This window comes from Amblyomma mixtum, chromosome 3, assembly GCF_055824585.1.
Source record: "Amblyomma mixtum isolate Tamu chromosome 3, ASM5582458v1, whole genome shotgun sequence".
Taxonomy (NCBI): Eukaryota; Metazoa; Arthropoda; class Arachnida; order Ixodida; family Ixodidae; genus Amblyomma; species Amblyomma mixtum.
Genome location: NC_143014.1, coordinates 406,599,788 through 406,626,424, shown reverse-complemented (window position 1 = coordinate 406,626,424; position 26,637 = coordinate 406,599,788). Strand labels below are relative to the sequence as shown.

Here is a 26,637-nt window from a genome sequence, read left to right as displayed (position 1 = left end):
ATAAGTGTCACGTGAGAACGATGACTTGTGGAAAAAAGTTTCTCAAGTTCAAACGTAAATGCTTTCGCATTTCTCCAATGCAGCAGACTGCAGTGCTCTCCAATTTTTTACAGCATCGGTGGCTGCATTGTAAGCATACTCTTTTTTCGTATGGGTATTCTGCTGAAACGCAACGAGAAAAGAATGCCCCTAGCAAGAATACACTTCGTACACTTCGTTTCCATTGCGCGAAAATGACGGGAACGAAGTAAAGACGGATATACCACAAGCACAAGCGGACATTGGAGTGACCTTCGAGACCACTAATTTGTGGCGTTCATGTGTATCACTATCTCGGAGGTCATGGTAATTTCTATTCTGTTTTAGCTGATCGTTTTCTGCTCTTGTCCATATGCTATATGTTCCCTTACTTCGCCCTCATCCTTTCTGCGCATACAAACATCATAATGAAGCAACTAGCTCAACAAGTTTTATCGAACCCTTGGAACACACTGGAACAGCGCTCGAACTTTACCCTGGCCGTCGTGGCGGTTGTGGAGGCAAGCTATATAAGCCTCGTTTAAAATGAACCCGACGGTGGCGGCTAGAGTCAGGGGACCGAGTTGACCATGGTCAGCCCAACTCAACGACTGCGTGTTTACATGAGCTCAATTTTAGCGAGTCGAGACCGTTTCAACGGCACAGCGACATCAAGCGTCGTGCAGCTCAGCGGGTGAAGGCAGTGGCAGCCTCCAAGATTGCGGCAGGCACCGCTGTCTCGGAGGCGCGACGGCGCAAGCGAGAAAACACTGGAGGATTGCGAAAGCAACGACGAGAGAGAGAGAGAGAGAGAGAGGCGATGGAGAGCGCGTGGCAGTGGTTGCTGCCCCGGCACGCTAGCTATGCGCCGCTACTGCGCATGCGCAACTGGCTAGCGCGGCGGCGGCACCTCTGTCAACCGCGCAGCGACGGCGGCGGCGTGCCAGCTGTGCGCCGTGTGTGCGCATGCGCAGTATGGCCTTTTCTCGGTTCCGCGAAATGGCTCGGCGACTAGCGTTGTGTTGCTTTCGCAACAAAACAGATTCTCATTTATAATCCCCCCTTCCACCAACCCGACTATTCGACTCGATCCGGTTTACGTACTATTTGCCGTTGGGATCAAGCGAGTTAGCCCACCCCCTGCAGAGGAGTTGACTGGACTCGCCCCTCTACTCCCGGACCCGACTCTGCGGTGTTTACATGAACCAAGTTACCGGTTTTCAACTCAACTCCTCAATTCAACCCCGTCATGTAAACGCCACCATTGACAGCTCCCAGATAGAGGCTGTACTCACAAACACCTCTCCGTCATTGCCGATTTTCTGGTCCGTTGCATTGACATAGTCGGGCGACTCTGCATCCAGCGAAGCGCCGTACTTCTTACTGGTAATAAGCTTCCGATGGGAGGCTACGGCATCCAATCCTATCCTGCTCCCTTTTTTCAAGGACGGAAGGCCGCACCGTCACACATTAACGCCTTGTTCTTTTTACGCAGCCCACTTACTATTTCCTGCTGCCGAACAACCGCAAAACTTCCTTCAAATAGGTCCTTAAATACTTTTTCTTTTCTCCTAGATGAAAAAAATGTCGCCTGTAATGTGCAGACCCGACCCTATGTAGGCTGTCTTCTCTTTCCATCACGCTCTCTTACTGCGGTAGGAGTAGCAGTGACACTTGGTGAATATTCCGCCGTCCTCTCCAGAAGCACCACGCCATCTCCATACCGATAACTAGGGGGATGACTACCTACCAACACCCTTGATCCACCTCCCCAATCCACCCCCGCCTACGACACCCTCCAGAAGCGCCTTCCACTTATTTCCGCCCTCCACAAAGCCTCCACTAGAAGCCCGCGCAGCAGCGAAACGAAAAACCGACGGCAAATCGAATTCAAATACGCAGTGGGAAAGTCATCTGCCCCTCAGAAACAGTGCCAACTAGCCACCTACTCCCATCCGACCCTTAACCCGACGTCACCCTGTACCCACCTCCCTACCCCATTTCCACCCTGCCAGTAAACACATTAGAGTAAAAGCATCAAAGCAATCATCGAGCATAAATACCACTAGTATCGGAGATTTATCGCATAAAGTATCATGCTCGCACCGTGAGTGTTCTACTTGCTTGCTGCACCCTGACCTCCCTTTGAGAATTCATGCTATTCATCGGCCCTTACCTTCAACCTCGAAGAGAGACACGGTATGTGCGCCCCTTGTTGCGCTCTGAAAATATCCCCGGTGCGCGGACTGTAGTGTCCGACTCACGGTAGCGCGTCTGACTCCAGATCAGAAGGTTGCGTGTTCGAATCACGTCCGGGTCACACTTTTTTTCCTCCCCGCACTTCATAGTGCCATAATCACTACGCGCCTAAAATGTTTTCAATCTGAATTTTTTTTCAAAAGAAGTGCATATTCGTTCAGTTCAACCTTTACGAACAAATTGGCGATCCATCTTTTGTGTACGACTGTCATCATTGTTTTTTTTTATCTCCTTTTAACCCCGCATAATATAAATCACAGAAGGTGAGCGGACTGTTTTGTCGTTATTATGCTCGCTTTAATGAAATTACTCAGAAAAGCCTAGATTCACCAAGCAACAAAAATATGTTTATTGATGCGCAGTAAATTACAAATTAACGAAGGTTCTGATAGACTCAAATGCCTAGTTTTGCTATCAGCAGATTTAGGCTTCATGACTTAGTGCAACTGGACATTAGTGTGACCTTTCAGAGAATTATATTGCGTCGTTCAGGACTGACCATGAGGGGATGATTTGTACTAGGTCTTCGCTCATTGTTTCCGTGCAGCGGCTGTCTCAAGGAAGTGCGCCTAATTATTCCGAAACGGTAGATGTAATTTTTCGCGGCTCTTTGCAACGATCATTCCTGGTCCCTTAGCCGTTTGACTACCCATAAATTTAGTTCGAGCCCGATGCCATGCTTGAAACCAGAGTCGGAAGTATGCAAAAGTAAGTACAAATAAACGCCGATTTCTGCTTCAAAAAAAGGCCTTATTTTATACTTTTGTTTTGCCAATAACTGAGCAACGATGCAAGGTGATAAGCGATATATTTTTCTAAGGTTTGGAAATTTAGAATTGTATTCATTTTATATTGTTCTTTTCATTCATCCAGTGAATTGCCTAAAAACACAGTTTGGCAGGTTAACGCGCACACGCGATGGAAGAGCCATACTCAAACGCCTGGGGATAGGAACCGAGACACCAGCGCAAGACACCAAAACAGAAATACCGAAGAGGATCAGAAAGCTGATGTTTCTTAAAGAGGCCATGACAGCCTATTCTCGCGCATACCCTGCTTATTGCATTTAATTCCCAAAACGGTCGACTGCAATTCTCCGAAGTTTCTGTTCATTCTGTGGGGCAGATATTTTTAAAACGAATTTTTTTCGTTTCTTTTGCGAGCTGCTTGCTAGTCTGGCAACCTCTGATCGCTGACGTCCCAAGGGGACACCCACACCACGTCGTCTGCTGCGCGCTGTTGGTTGCGTTGAGGTGCTTGCTTGGACACCGCGGACGGCGGTTGCTCTAAAAGTTTTTTTTTCTTTAGCTTAGCAAATTAAAATGCTGTTCTATGTTTCTTTTCTTTTTCGGGAGCCTTCATCTTAGTACGCGCGCTTAGTGGCCCTTGGGAAAGCGGACTTGCTCGTGGCGACTGTTTTCTGATTACTGAGGAAACAGAAATCGGTGCACCCCTGCTTTATTATTTAAACTTAGAAGCAGTGAAGTGCTCGGGTATGTGAAAAACAGCACGGGTCATGCATGCCTTCGCCGATGTGCGCCGTGAAGGGCGTGGCGCTCTGTCGCGGGTAGTTCTTGTCCTCTACTCGTAGGCTCGGTAACTAAACTCAAATTATCAGGTGGTGACACCAGAGTAAGCCGGCGGCACGAAAGGAGCAGAGAAAAGTGCCAAATGCGACGGCCTCCCCGCTGCATGTATGCGTGTGTAAGTAGAACATACATTCTTTTCGGGCCGTAGAACCCTTTTGCAGAACCAAGCCGCTGGCAAAAGCCAATGCGACTCGCATATTTCAATGCCCGCACCGGCAAATAATCGCCGCCTCCTAAATAAGCGCTTCGAGATAATAGTGCATCAAATTGCATTTACTGTGCGTACGCAAAATCCCCCAGGAAGGCGACGATTACGATTACTGCAGCTCCGCGCTGAAGTTGTTTACATAGCTGTGCACAAACAGTACTGGTAGTCTGCATGGCATGACGCGAGGTGGGAGTCTCTATATCTTAAATATTATCTACTTTTGCTTAGAAATGGTAGTTTGACTCGTTTACTCACTACGATAACAGAGCAATAAGAGCCGATGCTGCTATCGCCTGCTTCATAAAACGCTGCTTCGCCTACGTACGGCGCTTCGTGCTCATTGTATCTGCTTCCTCCGATGTCACCAATACTTGATTTTAAGTCGCTTTGCCTGAGAATTACGTTTGGACGCCACTTGCACTAATGAAAACAGCCGAATTTGTTGTTCATAGTCGACGCCGACGACTGCTGCCGGCTCCCGACCTTCAACATATGCTCTGCAGACCGGGTCACATTGGCACTTCTCCGTTATTGTACGCGCGTTCTGCGATGTAGGCAGTCGTCGTTTTGAGGTCACTGCAGCCGAAACTACGCTCTACGGCTATTTACACACGCTAAGAGCTGTGAATTCACTGTCCACAATCGCCGAAATCGCACTCACGAATCCCATGTACTCGCTAGGCCTCGCCACAGAAGGGGCCGGCAGTCCGCCGTCCACCGAAATTTAAGAATCTGGCGAAAGTTTACCGAAGCTCACTCTTGACACTACTACGATACGCGGTCGTTGGTAGTGCCGACATTTAAGAATCTGGCGAAAGTTTACCGAAGCTCACTCTTGACACTACTACGATACGCGGTCGTTGGTAGTGCCGACATTTAAGAATCTGGCGAAAGTTTACCGAAGCTCACTCTTGACACCACTACGATACGCGGTCGTTGGTAGTGCCGACATTTAAGAATCTGGCGAAAGTTTACCGAAGCTCACTCTTGACACTACTACGATACGCGGTCGTTGGTAGTGCCGACATTTAAGAATCTGGCGAAAGTTTACCAAAGCTCACTCTTGACACTACTACGATACGCGGTCGTTGGTAGTGCCGACATTTAAGAATCTGGCGAAAGTTTACCGAAGCTCACTCTTGACACTACTACGATACTCGGTCGTTGGTAGTGCTGGCGTCGTCGTCGGTTCCAGCGTGACGTACGAGTGCGTCAGTGACGAAATTTGCGTACCGACCAGCCGACTGACCGTCGATCGGCGTCGCATCGGCCTAGTTTGCCCGTACCCTGCCGAAAAACTACGTTACTGTTATTGCTTTTGCGGGACCAGTGACTCATATATGAGGGAAGGCTGCTACTGCGATTGCCCGCGAAAGTACAGGGGACAAAAGACCGCTGCAGGCATTGCATCAGCGATAGCAGACGACGCTGCTCCCTGTATGCCCTTGTGACGTCACGAGAGCATTCAATGTGGCGGTCGCTGTCGGTGGGAGAAGTTTCCTCGTCTCCATTTCGTTCGCATTTTTTTTTTAGAATAAACGGAGCGCCCTCGGTACCCACATTTTGGAAACTGAATTCGAGGTTCTTCTATTATTGCTGAAATACAAAAATACAAAATGATGAATGATCCTGTCGTGGCCCGTTCAAGCCTGTGCGTAAGAACATGCACCCTGATCACCACGAGGGCAGAAGAAAAGCGGGGGCTAAGGCTCTTCTCAGTCAACACGAGGGAGCGGCATACTTTGGCGCCGCGGAATACTCGCAAAAGGAAGCGTTCACAATGCACACTTTTAGTTGGGCGTACGCAGTAAGCTTGCGTACACATCGCCTACTGCGTTGAGTACGCTGTAAATAGTGTAAACACGACACTTTTAGTTGGCCGTGCCGTAGCGCCCCTCAGGGGCATGCGTGAACAGTAGTGTCATCTAGTGACAAGACGTCAAGCTCATCAGCGCTGGGTTGAAGACATTTTCATCCGTAATTACTGATGACTAGAGTGGGTGCATTGCGAGCTTTTTTTTTTCGTTCCGAAAAGGAAAGCTATGCGAAGAAAATGTGGCGACTAAGCTAGAGAACTGCTGCGCCAGGTGTCGTTACTGCGAGGAAAACAAAGTGCATTTAGTTAGGCCTAACAGCTTGAAAATTGCCAAATTATCTGACAAACAGGGGCTATAGTTATCGCTCATACCTCTGCGCTTGGGCGAGAGTGTGCGAAATAAAAGCGAACCGCTACCTTTTGAGCGAGCTATCGCGTCGAAGAATCCAGCAGCGACGTGTATTTATTCCGAAGTGGGCGAGCAGGGCGCCGTACCTTATCAACGCATACCATGACGTGCCCGTAGCGCGCACGCTATGATGTGTAGTGTGCGTACGCCCGTAAGACGCTGCGAGATACCTAGCGTTTTGCATGCGCATTCGTTGCCCGCAGAGTCGCTGCGCACGCTAGCTCACTGCGTACGCCCGAATAAAAGCGTCAATAGCGGTGGTGGACACGCAAGGACGACTTATCGTCTCCGGTACAACATAAAAAAAAGAAAATCCTTTGACACCACGGAGGAAACGGCAATAGCTGGAGCCGTAGCTTACACATAAGCTGACATAATATTCAGCGACTCCAAATTAGCTGCATGCAATGTTGCGAGGGGCAGAGAAAGAGAGAGACTTTAATAAATACAGGAGAGGTCTGACTGGTTGCTAGCCTCAGATTCTACTCCAGATATGCGAGGGGCAGGATCTCTCAGGCGGCGATGCACATACTGAGGTAAGCTAGTCAACTAAACAGGAAGATAGAATTGATATGGGTCCCGGCTCACTCGGGAAACCCAGGAAACGAGCCAGCTCACAAGAATGCTCGAGGTTTCGTCAGCTGAGCTCGAAGCGCGCCCGTTGCGACGTGTTTCTCGAACAGTCTTTCATGCTTTCATGGTATAACTAAGCATTTCAAACTGGAAAGGCATACTTTTCGCAGCCAGGCAAGTCGTTGTATAAAGCCTAAGAGACAAACTGGAGAAGTCTGAAGACGCCCTGTTTCATTAACCCTTACCTACTAGCAGGCATGTGTCCCTGCGAGTATGAACCAGAATGCAAATTCTGTGGACAGTTCGACACGTATGATCAGGTATACCATGGGAGTGTAGGAAGGAGCCACCTCCGGCCACTGTAATACAAGTTAATTCTCCTCAGTGGCCGTGTTGGCCAGCTCAGATCTGGACACCAAAGTCCAGGCCATCGAGCGGGCCACTCAGGTAGCTGTCAGCCGTGGGCTGGTGGCCACCTAGCACGGATCATCACTATGGGCCTTTTCTGACGAATTAAATGTTTTGCGATTGAATCCGAAAAAAGCTCGAAGCTCTTGTTTTAACCATGAAATGCTTTTACTTCCATTGTTGGCGCGCCGCGGCTAAACTTGGTGCAAGGGCAGAGGAAGAACATGGAGGTCAACATAAACGAACTTTGGAGAAACTTTTAGTTCACCCCTGATACGAGCTGCGTTGCCGCCGGAGCAGCGCATACGTCAACGACAGCGTATTCTTAGTAGACACTTTTGATTTGGGCGTACACCGTGAGCTTGCGTACGCATCGGTTACTGCGTTGCGTGCGCTGTAAATAGTGTGAACACGACACTTTTAGTTAGCCGTGCCGTGGCGACCCTCAGGGGCACGGGTATACAGTAGCGCCATCTAGTGACAAGACATAAAAGCACATCAACGCTGGGTTTAAGAAATTTTCACCCGTAATTAGTGATAACGAGAGTAGGTGCATTGCGAGCCTTTCTTTCGTTCCAAGAAGCAAAGCTATGCAAATAGAAGAAAATGCAACCAGTGACTAAAAGCTAGAGAACTGTTTCACGAGGTGTCGTTGTGAAAACACAGAGTGCTTAGTCTAAGAGCCGAAGAGCTTGAAAATCGCCAATTTAACTGAGAAACACGCTAGTTAACGCTTATACATCTACGTGTGGGTAAGGATGTGCGAAATAAAAGCGAAGCGCTACCATATGAGCGAGCTATCGCGTCCAAGAATCCAGCGGGGACATGTATTTATTCTGAAGCGGGCGGGCAGGGCGCCGCCATCTTGTCAACGCATCGTGTAACGGGCCCGCAGAGCGCGCACGCTGTGATTTGTAGCGTCCGTACGCCTGTGAGACGCTGTGAGATACGTAGCATTCTGCGCATGCGTATTCGTTGCCCGCAGAGCCGCTGCGTACGCTAGCTCACTGCGTACGCCCAACTCAAAGTGTCTATTCTCGTGGTTGGCCAAAATATCGCGTGGCGCGAAAGAGCGTCAGTTGTGCCCGGCAGCCCGGGAGGCGCACGCGCAGTGTATGTGGCACTTGATAAGCGGAGCAACAGCGTAGCGTGTGTTGTTGTCATTGCGTAATGTGCGCGAACGCAAGAACACAGGTTCCGTGGCACCATCCATCAGCACGGCATCTATCATCCATCCATGAACGGCAGGATGTAATTTGTCGTTCTGCGACATGGGGCTCGGCAGAGGCGGTGACAGCGGCATCCGGCCGCGGCGAATGCCCCAGCGTTTAGTGTAGCAGCCCGTGCTGGCAGCATCCCCTCTTCTTCAGCACATGGCGAGCACTGGTCGCGCAGGTAGCCATAAATGAAAAGCGCCACAGAAAGCCGGGAGGGCTCTCGCCTGCGAAGCAAAACTATAAGAAAAGTGGCTGAAGAACGCTTCCCAAGACTCGTGTGCGGCTATAATTATCTAGACTCTAAGAAAAAAAACTGGCCCAGGGGGGGAGCAAAGAAAACTTTAGACCTCAAAACGCACGTTAGTTCCTAAATTTGCACACGGCACTCTTCTTGCCACAAATGCATGCCTTGCGCAAATCAACGAACTGCTGAGAAACAGACAAACGGTAACGGGGGGGGGGGGGGGAGGAGTGAACTGCTTAGAAACAAACCTCGCGAGCCGGAAAATCTTTACAAACAGCAGAAAGGGTCTCGGTGGGCGATCTATTTCATTGGATGGTCGTGCAGGTGCCAAGAAAACACACCGAAATAATTTATCTGCAAGTCATCTTGACGAATAATCATAATGGTACAATAAAGTGTATACTTTCGCGCTTGGACATCAAGACTGCTCGCAGCTGGTGAAGCTATAGGAAGGGCGCAGTCGCGCCAGGAATGGAGTATGTGCGAACTTCCCCTCGTCGTCGGAAGCGCTCTCGCGCCTGCTGTCATTTCGTCACTAGGTGTTACTGTAAGGAGAGGGAGAGAGAGAGAGAGAGAGGGTTAAGGCAGGGATGTTAACCAGAAACGATTCCGGTTGGCTACCCTGCACAGGGGAAGGGAATGAGGGGAATTAAAGAGGAAAGAGAGAAGTAACGGGAAACACAGTCACAGTCTGTCAATTAAGGCAGTCGCTCTCAAAAAAGCGAAAGAGTGCCTTGTAAGCCTTGATGGCAGTTGACTGTTGTGGCCACGGACCGAGGATCTTGGCCTCTGTGAAAGGGCGAGGGTCCAGGCGGTCCAGGGCACATCGCAGCAAAACTGAATGATCTAATCCGATGATCTAATGATCTAGTAAAACGCTGTTGTACAAACAACAGACGTATGAGAGGAACCAACTGAATATTCTTGATTATCAGCCATTACTTTCGCATCTTCCCGAGTGAGGAGGCACAGTATTGGAGTTTTTTTCTTTCATATACCTGACGGACACCTGATTATTGGTACGCTCTTCCTTTTTAATAGGCTTGCCCAGTTCCTCCCGATCTGTTGTATACTTTCAGTGGCATTCGTGACCATTTAACAAAATTATATTGCTATGAAATGTACGGAAACATGCTAAGGTAACCGAGTAGGTACACTTTAATTGTAACACAGTTATTTCGTGGAGGATCGTCAACAGTTTCTCTGCGACGAAATTTATAGCAGTTGAATGGACATGGAAGTCGCAGGGGCAGCGGCGGCGACAGCTGTGGAGAAAGTCCCAGCGTTATGCTGACCGCGAGCTGGTGTGTACCAGCGAGCCTCATCTTCGAGACTTCGCTAGTGATGGCCATGCTCGCCATTGCAGGCCTTCCCACCCCTAGACATTTCATCGATACAGAAACAGAAGGAGCTGCTATTTACAAAATTTATGCGCAGAATAATTGTAGGAGGTCCGTGTTGCCGGGAGCACCTTCAGATCATCGGGGTCTCAATGCAAGGTTTGGGTGGTGTAGCATGCGATGTGAGAATCAGCGGTTTTCAATGGCCAGTTGAGGTTGTTTTAAGCTACTGGTGGGGTTAGCCTTGCGATTTCCCTGATGGTAATTTCTCCATCATGGCGACCCTTAAATATTTGTTCGCTTAGCTCGACTCTCCTTCTTTACTTCCAAGTAACAAAAGCCATCTACTACTGCTGTCGCCATTTTTAGTCCGGATGAGGGTCGTGAAGGAATTTTAAAACGCAGGAAGGCTCTCTCCTAGACGACCGTTTTTTATTTCTCGAAGTGAACCGTGTTGCGCTCCTACCCTTTCGAAGGAAGAGAGTAGGACACACCTTCAACTATTAATATCTTGGCATCACATAAGATAATGTCCCAAATCCCTGAGTACTCCACATGAAGAACAGAGCGGAGATGATGCCAGAGACCCTTCAAATGCGGTGTAGCTGAGTGGCCTGAGGGGAAGGATCAGGTTAAGAAGGGGTGTCCTGCTGCTATCAGCACCGGGATCTCGCGTCGCACAAGGTGGGCTACGCACCACTTTGCGTCACATTCTAATAATTTTCCGGCCAGATCCTAATTGCCTGTCAGGCGCACCAAACCGCTCTTCGAAAGAAATCCTCCTCAGTGGAAAACTATGGTATAATTATAGTGCTCAATTAGTATCACTGCACAACAAAATCGCCTGACTTTCCAGCTCCCGAAAACCGACATTTCTTGATTGTTTTAACATACCTATCACCCTTCATGTTCCGCGGCACGTTCGTTTCATTTGAGTCACAACGCTGCATGCTGCGCTAATAGATAGCAACATTTTAACTGCGCTTGTTTCGCCCAGGTCGGCGCACTTTCTTTGCTTCAAATTTAGAATACGCCGGTAAAATTCACGGCCTTGGCGGAGTCACGCCGAGCCCTGAAGCTTTTGAAAACGGTGATGTGCTCGTTTCGGTTCGTAGCACTATTCACATTGTTACCAGTGACTGCTAAATGCATCGCGTGGGGGTGCTTCATGGTCGTTATTTATAAAGAGCGTGCGTCTTCTTGCGTCCCTCGGGGACGTCTGAGTCTGATCAGGCCTGTAAAGAAACGCTCTGAGGCGGGAACTTGTACAATGACCATCTCATGCGCGGAACAAATGTCGAGTGGAACCACACACCCGCCGTATAGTTTTCGCCTTAGGAGCCGATATTCCCTTGAGTGCCGCTTGAACATTCCGCTTTTTTATTTCGACTTAGCTTTTAGTTTCATATATGTTGGTGATAAGTAAAACGATAAATAAATTAATAAAAATAAATAAATGGATGCGCTCTGTCCCCCCTGCCAAGCTCAAGCAACAGCCAGCAGCTGTCATCACCCACAAGCACAGCCGGGGGGAAGTCCTCTGCCAGAGCACTCGCAGGGGTCGGCTGGGCGATACACGGCCCCGTCCTGTCTCTACGCGTACGCAACTCCTTGCGCCGACCCGTCCATGCAGAGCCTGCGGCAGCTGGCCACCTCCACGAAAGCTCCCGAGAACAGCCGCTCCTTCCGCCGGAGCACGCCTCGTGGCGATGGCAGCTTTCCAGTGGACGTAACCAGGCCATCGACTAGTGTTGCCCCACCACTCCGGTGGCTGATCCATCCGCAGAGGGCGTGATCCAGGAGGAAGGTTAAAGGGAGACTGAGGAGAAATTCAAGTTGGCTTCTATCGATAGAATACCAGCTCCGAAACACAAAAACACCACTCTATCTGAAAACAAAAGCTCTTGTAAGGTATAAAAGAGCAAGAACTAAAATACAGGCATCGGCGCCACAAGCCAATCTCGCAAGTACAAGCGTGATGATGAAATAGGCGAAATTTTCCGACAGACCCCTGAGGCTGACAAACGTGCAGGAAGGTTACGTGTTTGATCAATATCGTACGATGTAGGTTTTGTTTTGAAACCGGCATTGCACTTTTACCACACGAGGGGAGGGGAAAAAAGCCAACCTGAATGTTAGAAGTCAAAGAAAACCTGCAATTGGCTGCGCAACAGGCGGCCAGCTGAGTTTCGGTGTGTGTTGGGGTGCTTGGCGGCTATGCGTTTTGCGCGCTTGCATGTTTTCGTTATCCGCCCCTATTTACAAGGGCGGAGCAGCAGATCTGATCTAAAAGTGCCTCTCTAAGTGCTCCTCGGACGAAGTTCGTGTAACGGCACGCAACTGCGATTAGGAAATACAGGCACAGCACCGCTCGCGGCGTGTTCGCTTCGTCAACGTACCAAGACGCTGGGCTGTATAACGAGCACTACGAGGACAATTATTACAGAATTTAAATATGCCCGCACGTACCAGCCGCTATCTAATAAAATTTATTCGCCTACCTGCTTCGGTTCGAGCAGCCGAGTGATGGCTACGACGTCAAATATGTGTATTTGTGCTGTTGTTCGGTTTAGAATATCACTGAATATGTTATGGCTTAAAGCTAATTGATTTACACATCAGTCGTGACGGTGGCTCGACGATGACAGCGACGCTGCCGACTCCTCTGCGCTAGGACGTTCTTGCCAGACTCGCCTCCTCAGGCCTCAAAAGCACCGCACGCAGTGTCGGGTTGAAGTCACTGAAGGCAGGCCTCGGGTCTTTGCGAGAAGTTCGTCGTCGGAATCGTGGACGGGATCCATCTCAACGGTGGTGCAAACGTAAACGAACCGACGACGGCTGACTGACGCCCCAAAGTCCGGCCGGAAGTTGTTTTTATTTTGGCTGTAGCTAGGTGGGAGCGCAGCGCTCCACGCCAGCAATCACAGAGTCCTCGCTTCCGTTTCCTCCGCTTTACGTCACTCTTCTACTATTTCTTCAGCAGAGAGCGCCTAGTTTGAATCGTAGCGGCGGGAAAAAGTTTTTCAACTTCGAATCCAAATTTCTTAGCAATAAATGCACCGTTCGCTGCCGCACAAACGCTAACAAAGCCCCAATGTGCCGATCTGTCAGATTTTACTCAGGAAAAAAAAAATTTGAAAGCGTTGTCCTCACTGTCATTTTATGGCACTGCCAGCAAAAAACAACCCGAACAGCGAAATTTCCAAGTATTCATGTGCTCACAGAAGGTCGCCAGGATAGTTCCACTTCCGCTTTCTTTGTACCGATGTTGTGTGCTCTTGCAACAGTGACAACGATTACTCTCTCATCGTTACGCCGGTATTATTTTATTGGGTTACACAACCCCTTAAGCGTTACCTAAGCAACCAGAAACAGGGCCTATTAAAGCTGTTCTACCGTAGTCCTGAACCCCAACCTCTCGTGTTATTTTTTTTTGTCGGGGTGCTGCCACCATGGAATACCACCAGCGAACCGAACTCACCAATCCAATGGTCTTTAAGCTGTGCATGATAGCATAGCTTAACAGGAGTTAGAAACGTCAGACAACCCCTCGAAGAACCCTGGAAAATAACTTAGCCTAATGGACGGACTTTTCGCAAGATTCCCCACTGCAGAGCCACGAAATCATAGGAAATGAACGCCCAAAGTAAATTCAGCAATTTAATTCAGTTGAAAAAAGCGTAAAATTCAGTTGAATGAATTTTGAACATTGCATTGCCGAGTGCTCTTCAAAAGTAAGCCTAATTGAGAATGGGTACGACACAATGTTATGATGAATCTTCGAATTTTTTTTATTAATTAAAAACCGTTTGTGTCCGCTGCATTCCTCATATTTTTTGCACTTTGCCGTCCCTCCTGGCTGCTGCTAATAATGAAAGAAATACTTCTATCTCCTTTTCATTCGCCCAAGTCAATAGAGAGGCCGAACTGGTACTCTTTAATGCTTCTCTGTCTATATCTAAGCGGCTTACCACGCATTCCTTTCCTGTGAACGAATCCTGGCGCCACCGAATAGTCCGGCCTATTGCATGCTCTCCTGGCGATCGCCGCAAGAGCGACGCGTGGCTGTTGTCCGTCGACGCAAGCAGCGACCTCCGCTATGAGTCAGCCAGAATCAGCTCGAGGCACGCCTTGCAGCTGCTGCTGAAGACCGGAGAGGCGCTCTTCTTCGAGTCGCTGGTGCTGTCGGAAGAGGCGCACATCCGCCACAGCAGCTATTGATATTGGCGTTGCATTTTAGAAACCGGCGAACGGGGCGCCGAACTGGAACCCTTGCACATGACGCACGTTAAGCCGGCTGTGTGTTGGCCCTTACCTGAAGTAGTGGCTGCTGAGGGGCGGTCGAGTTGTACGTCTTCTGCAGGGGACCAGCAACAGCGACCCAGGCTTGAATCACCGTTGGCGTTGTCCTTAGGGCAGGCACTGCGAGGGGCCCGCAGGCACACAGTTGGATGGTTGGTTGGCCTCAAATAAAATGGCACATACCCACTACGGGGGAGTGGCCAATAGGCGGTGAACTGCTGGAAAGAGGAGCACTTATAGAGGAAAGGGAGTAGTAACAGGGTTTAGGCTGACAGACTGGACGACCAACGACAGGGGACCTGTTAGCTGTGTGGGTTTCTAAGTGGACACAGGCCACCACCCACCGCGGGTTCGAGCTTCGCGCGAGCCAAGGGCCCCGATCAGCCGTCACCACACACACACTGGGACACCGATGCGGTGCACTCAACCTCCGCTGGGAGGAGAGCGATTCGCCGCAAAGAAATAGGCCTCCAAGTTCACAAAGGAGACGTTTATTCACGTCGTCCTTCAGCAGGTACACAAACACTCAATAGTCACCCAGTCCCGGGGGCGCGCGAGGAGCAAGGCTCCGCTGCGCGCACGAAGCGACTAGAGCAATGCGCGCCGCTAACACGCCGCTGCAGGAGAATGTCCCCGCGGCAGTGCTGTGATCTCTCTCTCGTGTCGACCGTTGGGCTGGTTGCGAGAGAGAGTGGGCAATCAACACAAGGTACGCCTGTCGGAGGTCGCTGGACCCCGCTGGACAGGCTCGAGCCGCTGCAGGTCAGAGGACACGTGCGGGCGAGCTCGAGTAAGCACTGGGGCGCTATGCTGGAAGGCCCGAGTTTGCTGAAACTCGGAATCTTCCCGAGTTCTGGCAACGCCCTCAGATGAGTGAACTAATGGTAGCAAGACAAAATCCCACCCTCGTCACGCCTCCAGCTTCATTGGGTTATCTGGATATATTCCGTGCTTTATCATCACATCGGCGCCACCTCATGGGCTTCTTGGGCGGTCTACAAAGAACGGGTCACGTGAGCCAACCGCCGGTGCACTTTTCATTTGTCCTTCGCTCCACCAAGTGCATTGCCTGTGCAATTCGACAAACGAGGTTTGTTGAAATTTATAATGCACTTAGTACACCTTTATAAGCATTTTATAGTGTGCAAGATTTGGATTTAAAGCTCTTTACAGTGAATCATGCATTATTAAATTTTGCTTTGTACCGCGAGGGAACGCTACCAACGCTACATCATGTGCAACTGTGAAGGCTACGGAAGTAGTCCGCAAAAAAAAGTAAAGAGAAATGTATCAATAAGCACTCTTTTGTGGCCGCGTGGTCTAACGCGTCGCTCCGGAAAGTCGACAGGCAACGGGAGTGCGGGGGTTCAAATCCCGCATGGTTAAACTTGTTTTTCGCGCATTTTTTTTTTCATCGCAAGTTGAATTTTGCGTGACTTGAATGAGAAAACTCGTTTTGTTCAGAATCGCTTGAATATTATGCTGTGTTATGAAATGAACAGCATGCATCTGTTCATTTGATGCATACCGCATACACCATACACTATGCATACACCCCCTCGATATGGCCTGTTTTCCCGTGTTAAGTGTTAAATTTTGAACATAGTGTTGATTCCCACAGTGACAGAAAATAGCACTGCCTCAAGAGTCAGCTTGGCTCGATTTCCCTGCTATCCTAGAAGAGCAGAAGCTGCTCAGGCAGGATTTTCATGCAGACAGGTAAAAAGAGTTCCCAGCTGTGGTAGCGTCAAGTAAGAATGCATAAAAAGTTGTACAATGCTAGGAAAAAATATTTCGAAAGAGCAAACAATAAATGAGACACGACAATAAAAAATGCTGACCCCCAGTGTTTGCGAGAAATGATTTATTCTGGAAACAGCCAGTGGCATGGATCACAGTACATACAAATTAAAGGACACGTGCAGTGTATGTACACCAACACACAATCAGTCAAGTGCTCCAAAACTGAAAAAAAAAAATGTGGAGCCATCCAGCAACACTATTTGACAAAACGAAAACCTGATCAATGTACTAACAAAGACGTGACTCGAAACAAATTATCACTCAACTGAGCAAGAGCCAGCTTGAAATCATTCACACCTCCGAAAAATTAAGGACGAAACATACAGTACTGGCTACCTCAACACTGACACTGCATAACATGTCAAAACGACCAGAGATTGACAGTAATGCAAGACAACACCAAACCAGGAATGCCTTTTCAGGACATGAAGATCAGACACCTATACATACCATTCCCAACCCTCACACACAATATGAGGCCAATGCCTAGGGGTTTGTGAATGTTCGATAGTTTTGGACAGCATAATTGAATAAATTTCTGTTCAGTTAGTTGAACGAATCAAACAGTATATGTTCAAAATTATTTTAAATGAATCCAATTTGCTCTCAAATTATTCAGATACTTTCCGAATAATTGACACAACGCTTCATTAAGCTCCACCGTATTTTTCTGCAATTAATCTTCCAAAAACTGCGCACATTGACGACATGTACCAGTATACGTATTCTAATTGGAAGAAGTACTATTTGCACTCCCTTACAAATTCTACTTCTATACAGACACTATTAACACGACCACCTCACCACCTACACTACAAGTTACTGCCCGATACAATTTGATGCAACGAATTGCAATGATGCAATAATTTGATGGAAATGTTACAATTTCCTCGGTAGATTGATCAACACACACACCCACATGCACACATATTTCACATTTCCACCCCCACACGCACAAAGGTGATCACAGCAAGCCGATGAGTCCTCTCTCTTTCCTCGGTAGCATGTGTATTACACATCAATTCGAAGTCAGACAAGTTCCTCGATGCAACTCAAGTCTTCATCACTGGAATCGATGCATAATTCATCAGAGGAGGAGTTGCACGAGTCAGAAATGCTGAAGACAACCAGTTCAATTTCAGCCTGAACAATCATATCGCGTTGCCATGCTTCAACCTAAACATGCTCCACATGAACACAACAGTTTTGCCAGTTTTCCTGGCTTACAGACGCCAGTGCTTCCGGCAGGAGCTTTTCCACTTCAGCCAAAGTGAAACATTTATTGCCACTTGCGATTATGAATATTGCATAAGAATGCAATCTGACAAGTGACACAAATGCTACCGTTTAAAAATCCATTAAAATGCATGCATAAAATAGCTAGAAAAATCCATGCAGCTATTACGTGCGCAAACATGAGGTAAAACAAAAAATTATCTACACTGTGTGTAAAACTGCTCAGTTACTGATAAGCGGAAGCGGTTTTTGAGGTTTAATGCCCCAAAGTAACTCAAGCGATGAGGCATGCCATGGTGAAGGGCTGCCAATAACTTCAACCATATGGGGTTCCTTAACATCCACTGACACTGCACAGTACACGGACCACTATCGCTAATAAATGGAAGCCAGAATCGAGCTGATTCTGGCTGACTCATAGCGGAGGTCGCTGCTTGCGTCGACGGACAACAGCCACGCGTCGCTCTTGCGGCGATCGCCAGGAGAGCATGCAATAGGCCGGACTATTCGGTGGCGCCAGGATTCGTTCACAGGAAAGGAATGCGTGGTAAGCCGCTTAGATATAGACACAGAAGCATTAAAGAGTACCAGTTCGGCCTCTCTATTGACTTGGGCGAATGAAAAGGAGATAGAAGTATTTCTTTCATTATCAGCAGCAGCCAGGAGGGACGGCAAAGTGCAAAAAATATGAGGAATGCAGCGGACACAAACGGTTTTTAATTAATAAAAAAAATTCGAAGATTCATCATAACATTGTGTCGTACCCATTCTCAATTAGGCTTACTTTTGAAGAGCACTCGACAATGCAATGTTCAAAATTCATTCAACTGAATTTTACGCTTTTTTCAACTGAATTAAATTGCTGAATTTACTTTGGGCGTTCATTTCCTATGATTTCGTGGCTCTGCAGTGGGGAATCTTGCGAAAAGTCCGTCCATTAGGCGTTATTTTCCAGGGTTCTTCGAGGGGTTGTCTGACGTTTCTAGCTCCTGTTAAGCTATGCTATCATGCACAGCTTAAAGACCATTGGATTGGTGAGTTCGGTTCGCTGGTGGTATTCCATGGTGGCAGCACCCCGACAAAAAAAAATAACACGAGAGGTTGGGGTTCAGGACTACGGTAGAACAGCTTTAATAGGCCCTGTTTCTGGTTGCTTAGGTAACGCTTAAGGGGTTGTGTAACCCAATAAAATAATACCGGCGTAACGATGAGAGAGTAATCGTTGTCACTGTTGCAAGAGCACACAACATCGGTACAAAGAAAGCGGAAGTGGAACTATCCTGGCGACCTTCTGTGAGCACATGAATACTTGGAAATTTCGCTGTTCGGGTTGTTTTTTGCTGGAAGTGCCATAAAATGACAGTGAGGACAACGCTTTCAATTTTTTTTTTTCTGAGTAAAATCTGACAGATCGGCACATTGGGGCTTTGTTAGCGTTTGTGAGGCAGCGAACGGTGCATTTATTGCTAAGAAATTTGGATTCGAAGTTGAAAAACTTTTTCCCGCCGCTACGATTCAAACTAGGCGCTCTCTGCTGAAGAAATAGTAGAAGAGTGACGTAAAGCGGAGGAAACGGAAGCGAGGACTCTGTGATTGCTGGCGTGGAGCGCTGCGCTCCCGCCTAGCTACAGCCAAAATAAAAACAACTTCCGGCCGGACTTTGGGGCGTCAGTCAGCCGTCGTCGGTTCGTTTACGTTTGCACCACCGTTGAGATGGATCCCGTCCACGATTCCGACGACGAACTTCTCGCAAAGACCCGAGGCCTGCCTTCAGTGACTTCAACCCGACACTGCGTGCGGTGCTTTTGAGGCCTGAGGAGGCGAGTCTGGCAAGAACGTCCTAGCGCAGAGGAGTCGGCAGCGTCGCTGTCATCGTCGAGCCACCGTCACGACTGATGTGTAAATCAATTAGCTTTAAGCCATAACATATTCAGTGATATTCTAAACCGAACAACAGCACAAATACACATATTTGACGTCGTAGCCATCACTCGGCTGCTCGAACCGAAGCAGGTAGGCGAATAAATTTTATTAGATAGCGGCTTGTACGTGCGGGCATATTTAAATTCCGTAATAATTGTCCTCGTAGTGCTCGTTATACAGCCCAGCGTCTTGGTACGTTGACGAAGCGAACACGCCGCGAGCGGTGCTGTGCCTGTATTTCCTAATCGCAGTTGCGTGCCGTTACACGAACTTCGTCCGAGGAGCACTTAGAGAGGCACTTTTAGATCAGATCTGCTGCTCCGCCCTTGTAAATAGGGGCGGATAACGAAAACATGCAAGCGCGCAAAACGCATAGCCGCCAAGCACCCCAACACACACCGAAACTCAGCTGGCCGCCTGTTGCGCAGCCAATTGCAGGTTTTCTTTGACTTCTAACATTCAGGTTGGCTTTTTTCCCCTCCCCTCGTGTGGTAAAAGTGCAATGCCGGTTTCAAAACAAAACCTACATCGTACGATATTGATCAAACACGTAACCTTCCTGCACGTTTGTCAGCCTCAGGGGTCTGTCGGAAAATTTCGCCTATTTCATCATCACGCTTGTACTTGCGAGATTGGCTTGTGGCGCCGATGCCTGTATTTTAGTTCTTGCTCTTTTATACCTTACAAGAGCTTTTGTTTTCAGATAGAGTGGTGTTTTTGTGTTTCGGAGCTGGTATTCTATCGATAGAAGCCAACTTGAATTTCTCCTCAGTCTCCCTTTAACCTTCCTCCTGGATCACGCCCTCTGCGGATGGATCAGCCACCGGAGTGGTGGGGCAACACTAGTCGATGGCCTGGTTACGTCCACTGGAAAGCTGCCATCGCCACGAGGCGTGCTCCGGCGGAAGGAGCGGCTGTTCTCGGGAGCTTTCGTGGAAGTGGCCAGCTGCCGCAGGCTCTGCATGGACGGGTCGGCGCAAGGAGTTGCGTACGCGTAGAGACAGGACGGGGCCGTGTATCGCCCAGCCGACCCCTGCGAGTGCTCTGGCAGAGGACTTCCCCCCGGCTGTGCTTGTGGGTGATGACAGCTGCTGGCTGTTGCTTGAGCTTGGCAGGGGGGACAGAGCGCATCCAATTATTTATTTTTATTAATTTATTTATCGTTTTACTTATCACCAACATATATGAAACTAAAAGCTAAGTCGAAATAAAAAAGCGGAATGTTCAAGCGGCACTCAAGGGAATATCGGCTCCTAAGGCGAAAACTATACGGCGGGTGTGTGGTTCCACTCGACATTTGTTCCGCGCATGAGATGGTCATTGTACAAGTTCCCGCCTCAGAGCGTTTCTTTACAGGCCTGATCAGACTCAGACGTCCCCGAGGGACGCAAGAAGACGCACGCTCTTTATAAATAACGACCATGAAGCACCCCCACGCGATGCATTTAGCAGTCACTGGTAACAATGTGAATAGTGCTACGAACCGAAACGAGCACATCACCGTTTTCAAAAGCTTCAGGGCTCGGCGTGACTCCGCCAAGGCCGTGAATTTTACCGGCGTATTCTAAATTTGAAGCAAAGAAAGTGCGCCGACCTGGGCGAAACAAGCGCAGTTAAAATGTTGCTATCTATTAGCGCAGCATGCAGCGTTGTGACTCAAATGAAACGAACGTGCCGCGGAACATGAAGGGTGATAGGTATGTTAAAACAATCAAGAAATGTCGGTTTTCGGGAGCTGGAAAGTCAGGCGATTTTGTTGTGCAGTGATACTAATTGAGCACTATAATTATACCATAGTTTTCCACTGAGGAGGATTTCTTTCGAAGAGCGGTTTGGTGCGCCTGACAGGCAATTAGGATCTGGCCGGAAAATTATTAGAATGTGACGCAAAGTGGTGCGTAGCCCACCTTGTGCGACGCGAGATCCCGGTGCTGATAGCAGCAGGACACCCCTTCTTAACCTGATCCTTCCCCTCAGGCCACTCAGCTACACCGCATTTGAAGGGTCTCTGGCATCATCTCCGCTCTGTTCTTCATGTGGAGTACTCAGGGATTTGGGACATTATCTTATGTGATGCCAAGATATTAATAGTTGAAGGTGTGTCCTACTCTCTTCCTTCGAAAGGGTAGGAGCGCAACACGGTTCACTTCGAGAAATAAAAAACGGTCGTCTAGGAGAGAGCCTTCCTGCGTTTTAAAATTCCTTCACGACCCTCATCCGGACTAAAAATGGCGACAGCAGTAGTAGATGGCTTTTGTTACTTGGAAGTAAAGAAGGAGAGTCGAGCTAAGCGAACAAATATTTAAGGGTCGCCATGATGGAGAAATTACCATCAGGGAAATCGCAAGGCTAACCCCACCAGTAGCTTAAAACAACCTCAACTGGCCATTGAAAACCGCTGATTCTCACATCGCATGCTACACCACCCAAACCTTGCATTGAGACCCCGATGATCTGAAGGTGCTCCCGGCAACACGGACCTCCTACAATTATTCTGCGCATAAATTTTGTAAATAGCAGCTCCTTCTGTTTCTGTATCGATGAAATGTCTAGGGGTGGGAAGGCCTGCAATGGCGAGCATGGCCATCACTAGCGAAGTCTCGAAGATGAGGCTCGCTGGTACACACCAGCTCGCGGTCAGCATAACGCTGGGACTTTCTCCACAGCTGTCGCCGCCGCTGCCCCTGCGACTTCCATGTCCATTCAACTGCTATAAATTTCGTCGCAGAGAAACTGTTGACGATCCTCCACGAAATAACTGTGTTACAATTAAAGTGTACCTACTCGGTTACCTTAGCATGTTTCCGTACATTTCATAGCAATATAATTTTGTTAAATGGTCACGAATGCCACTGAAAGTATACAACAGATCGGGAGGAACTGGGCAAGCCTATTAAAAAGGAAGAGCGTACCAATAATCAGGTGTCCGTCAGGTATATGAAAGAAAAAAACTCCAATACTGTGCCTCCTCACTCGGGAAGATGCGAAAGTAATGGCTGATAATCAAGAATATTCAGTTGGTTCCTCTCATACGTCTGTTGTTTGTACAACAGCGTTTTGCTGCATACAAAGCGTTGCATACAAAGCGTTGTGTACCTACATGCTCTCGAACCTTAATGCAAGAAAAGGTTCATGAGCATACATTTTTTTTCCCTAGTGATGACGTCATAGTGATGCAATAATTTTGTTACTGCTACTCTTCTGCTAGCACTTCTACTACACTTCTACTAGCAGTTCCTGCATTTAGCTGTTGTGTGTTTCATAAGCCAGGGCTCACTGCGTTACCTCCTGTGGGGGACGCACTATGGGTAATTTATGCTGATGTCACACATTCAGGTGACTAAGTAGTAATCACCGGGCAGGTACTAACAACATAGTAAGCAAGAACCACCACGCAGGTGGTAATCAGGTTGTAAGCTTGGGGCTGGGGTGGGGGGTGTAGCCCATGAAGGAAGACACACCCTACACTCCTCAGCGTGGCAACGTTTTAAGATGGAAAACCAAGTGAAACAAAACGAAGCATATCAATAAAAGCAGCTCGAACTACCACGCTGCTTTGACTTTGCCTAGCCGAGGAAATGACTGCCATTTTTAATGCGAAAACATTTCTTGGCTCATGACGCAGTGTTCTGTGCGTCAAGTGTGTGAACAGAAAGTGCGCACTCCTAGTAGGAGAGCAACATGGGTGGCATGATCCGTATGGGTGCTTGTGGCAGGCAGAGCTACTTGCCAATGCATTGGAGCTTCGCTTAACTGCTGCACCACTGCACTGGCAGTGGCATGAGCTCTCACCGGTGTCTGTGAACGTGCAGTAGAGAATGTCTAATTCTGCATATAGTATGGGGATTGGCCCATGGAGGAGCTCTGAATGGTGTGCGGTTTGGTGGCCACTGCGAACTAAATTGCACAAACGCACCAACAGAAACAGCAGTAGTGCACATTGCTTTTGCATTTCTCCACTAAAGCAGACTTCAGTGGCCCTGGTATACTCTTTTGATTATGAGATTGAATGTTCTCAAGCAAGTCAGGGCTTTGAAGTAAGCGGTATTGGAGGGCTCCGAATTAATTTAGGTCATCGGGGATTCTTTAATATCATTCACATCCCATAGCAGACGGACGTTTTTACACTTCGCTTCCATTGAAATACAATCACAGTGGCCGGGGTCGAACTGCCGACCTTGGAATCGGCGGCCGAACGTTAGTCACTGAAATGTCATGCTGGGTAGACTGATGCTGCGCTTTGCATCAACTGGTTTCTATGCATTGCCACTAACTTTTCCTCAAAAGGATTTGCAGTAGCTTTGCTCTGGTGCCAACAAATTTCTTTACTTATTTCTGATTTGCAAGATAAGTTTGTTGAATGAAAATGTGCTTTATCGCTTTTTTTTCCAAATGTTGCATTCTTCTGGGGAAGAAAACAAAGAATTGCCTTTTTCCTAGCTTTCAAAATTTCTTGAGATTTGACATCTCTTCTACGAACTCATGTTTTTGTAGTACAAAAAAACGGTCAGCTACTGCTTCCAAAAAATTGATGTAGAGAAAACTAGTGCTCAAATGCATTTGGGCAGAAGACTCATTTGCTGTGTCACGAAGGCTGTGCTTGTGCCAAGATTAAACTGTCAGCACCATAACTTTTGGTTTTCTTTCGTGTGTGAATCAAAGTTTTCAGGCCCAAGTGCACCTCCAGAAATAAGGTTGTGTTAGTATTTTGTGTGGTCAGAGTGGTTGTTTGAACTGCACATTTGTCAGTTCCTTGCCTTATATTCAGTTGATGCCATTATAAAGTAAAATCACTGCTTTGTATGTGTTGGGGTCTTGTTGTAAAGCACTTTTATATTTTTTTAAAGTTTTGCAGCGACTTTCACAAACTGACAAAGGTCAACCCTTCAGCAATCATAGCAGAAGGGATCGACAAAATTGTAAAATTAGCACATATGCAGCTGATTGCTTGTGAAGCAAGCATTATGGAATCTCTCCGAAGTGCTGGAGAAATGGCACCAGAGAGGCTGCGAACGCGACGTGAGTAGTGTTACAAAGGCTTTATTGGTATATTTAATACGTACACTGTCTAGCAAATTATTTTTGCAGGGTTTCATCTTATAGGCATACCAGTAGAGTTCATCCATGTTTAAAGGTTTGGTTCTTTCGATGTTTGCAACTCGTGTCTGGTCCTGAATGGAAAGAATTTGATGGCATGTTGCTTGGTGTACGGAACAGAAATAAACTGTTGTAATATAGCAGAGTTACATGTGTAAATAAGGAACGTTTTGCACTGTGTCAAGCACTAGACAATATCTGAAGACCCGTTGGAATGGCCTTCATGATGCAGCAGACATAAATAATATAATAATTTTTCAACAGCGCATGCTACACAAGGACACAAGACGAGGAAACACACACACGTCTTGTGTCCTTGTGTAGCATGCGCTGTTGAAAAATTATTATGAATAACCAACTAGCCCGTGAGCTCACCCTGTTCAAGTATAAATAATATACTGTTAACCCAGCAACAATGTTCCGTTACTTGTGGGCACAGGTTACAGAGCAAATCACTTTCTAAACAGCCGTTGTCACATAATTAGGAAACTTTAGGAAGATACTAAAAAAATGCATTGAAGTGTTCCCTATAAATGTTTTGCTTTTACAGACATCCTAACAGTTGCGGTTTTGCGGATACTGTCTGCAAATGTGAAAGAAGTGAACGGGCTCTCAGCTTTGTTTGTGCGAAAGGAGGTAAGTTTCTTGATTTTGTGCTGCTATAATGCATGTGTAGAACTAATGGGCTTTACTGAAAGCATTGGTTTAAGACGTTGCTGAGCTTTACTGTGATGCAATGAACAGAGGAAGCTTAATATCAATGTAGTTACTTCAGTGAAATGGTGTAATTTTGGTTAGCAAATGTATTATAAATAAATAAAGGTAATGAAGTTGTCATCTAATAATTGTGAGTGCTGCTGGTTGGGGTCCAAAAATTAATGTTGCACATAAACCAAAATTGCATGTGTAAATGTCAGAGAAGCTTAACATTCTTTGTATTGTACTGAAAAAATGTATAACGTACAAATAACTTTACGAAGGGGGTGACTTAAGCATGGAGAGATGGGATTGAATTAATCTCTTGTGGCCTGTTTCTAACAATGAAATATTTCTTGCCATCACAGGACTTGAGCGTTACTGCAACGCCTTGCATAGTTTTCACCGGACAGCACATTGAAGAGGCGGAATTTCTTCATATCAAGGTGGATAGGGAAAAACTGTTTATGGTTAAAAAACGCAGAGGAGGGGCTGGCGGCTGTTCTGTCGGCCTACTGGCTCTTTAATGTCCAATACGACCGGAAGTTGTTCAACATGCTTGTAGTGTTAGAGCGCCTTTTTCTTGGCCTCACACTGAGCACACCAAGGGTGGTGGCAACAAAATTCCTCAATAAAGTCGCAAAAAGTGTGTAATTAATAGGGCCCGGAAATTTAGGCATTAAAGATCCTCGAAATAGGCAGGCATCTAGGCTCTAAAAAATATTGCAATAGGTGCTATAAAGCAAAAATAGGCGCTTTGAATAATACTTTATTTATTAGTACAGGATTTGTCAGTCAAGCACGGAGCGTACGCTGTCCTCAATTGAATCACGCGACAATAAAGCACATTCTCAGATTTTCAACTTGAAGCTCCTTCGGTTTTCGCTAAGCATAGCTTTGTTGTTTAAAAAACTATTTTCAACGTCACATGAAGTTAGTGGGGTGAACCTAAAACATAAGAGTTCACAGGGACTCAGGCGTTCAGGTGATGTGGCCGTATCGTCTCCACCTAGACGGTCTCTGATTTGCGAAATTGTTTCCAGGTCTCTGTTTTTATCTACCAGTTGTTGCATCTTCGTAGAATAGTAGCGCCTTTTCCTTCCAGTTTTCGAAGTGCTGCCTGTACTTCTTCGACTGCCTTCAATGATTCATCTACTGAGAATCCGGCCTTTTCCAACGTTGTCATCCTTTCTGTAAACGTTTAGAAGTTTGCAGTGATGTATGTGAGGTCACTTTCCACGCTCGCCTCCTGGAACATAGCTGTTGTTTTAATCACACGCGCAGCGTCATCCTTGATTTCCTAAAAGACAGATCAGACCACTTAAGAGTGCAGTGTCTATTATACTGCTGCGTCTATCCATGTTCCCCTTTGAGTCAAAACAGGCTTTGGTGGCAGAGGAATGTCAGGTGCTGTGGCGCTAAAAACAGCAATTGTTTTGTGCTAGATACTAACTCGTCTACTTGGGGAAAAGAGAGTCGGACACATTTGGCCACACGAT

General features: G+C 47.4%; 1 pseudogene; it reads left to right on the top strand.

The window, feature by feature from the left end:
• The first annotated feature begins 24,264 nt into the window (after positions 1-24,264).
• LOC149357509 (uncharacterized) lies at positions 24,265-25,886 on the top strand (annotated as a pseudogene).
• The last annotated feature ends 751 nt before the right edge of the window (positions 25,887-26,637 follow it).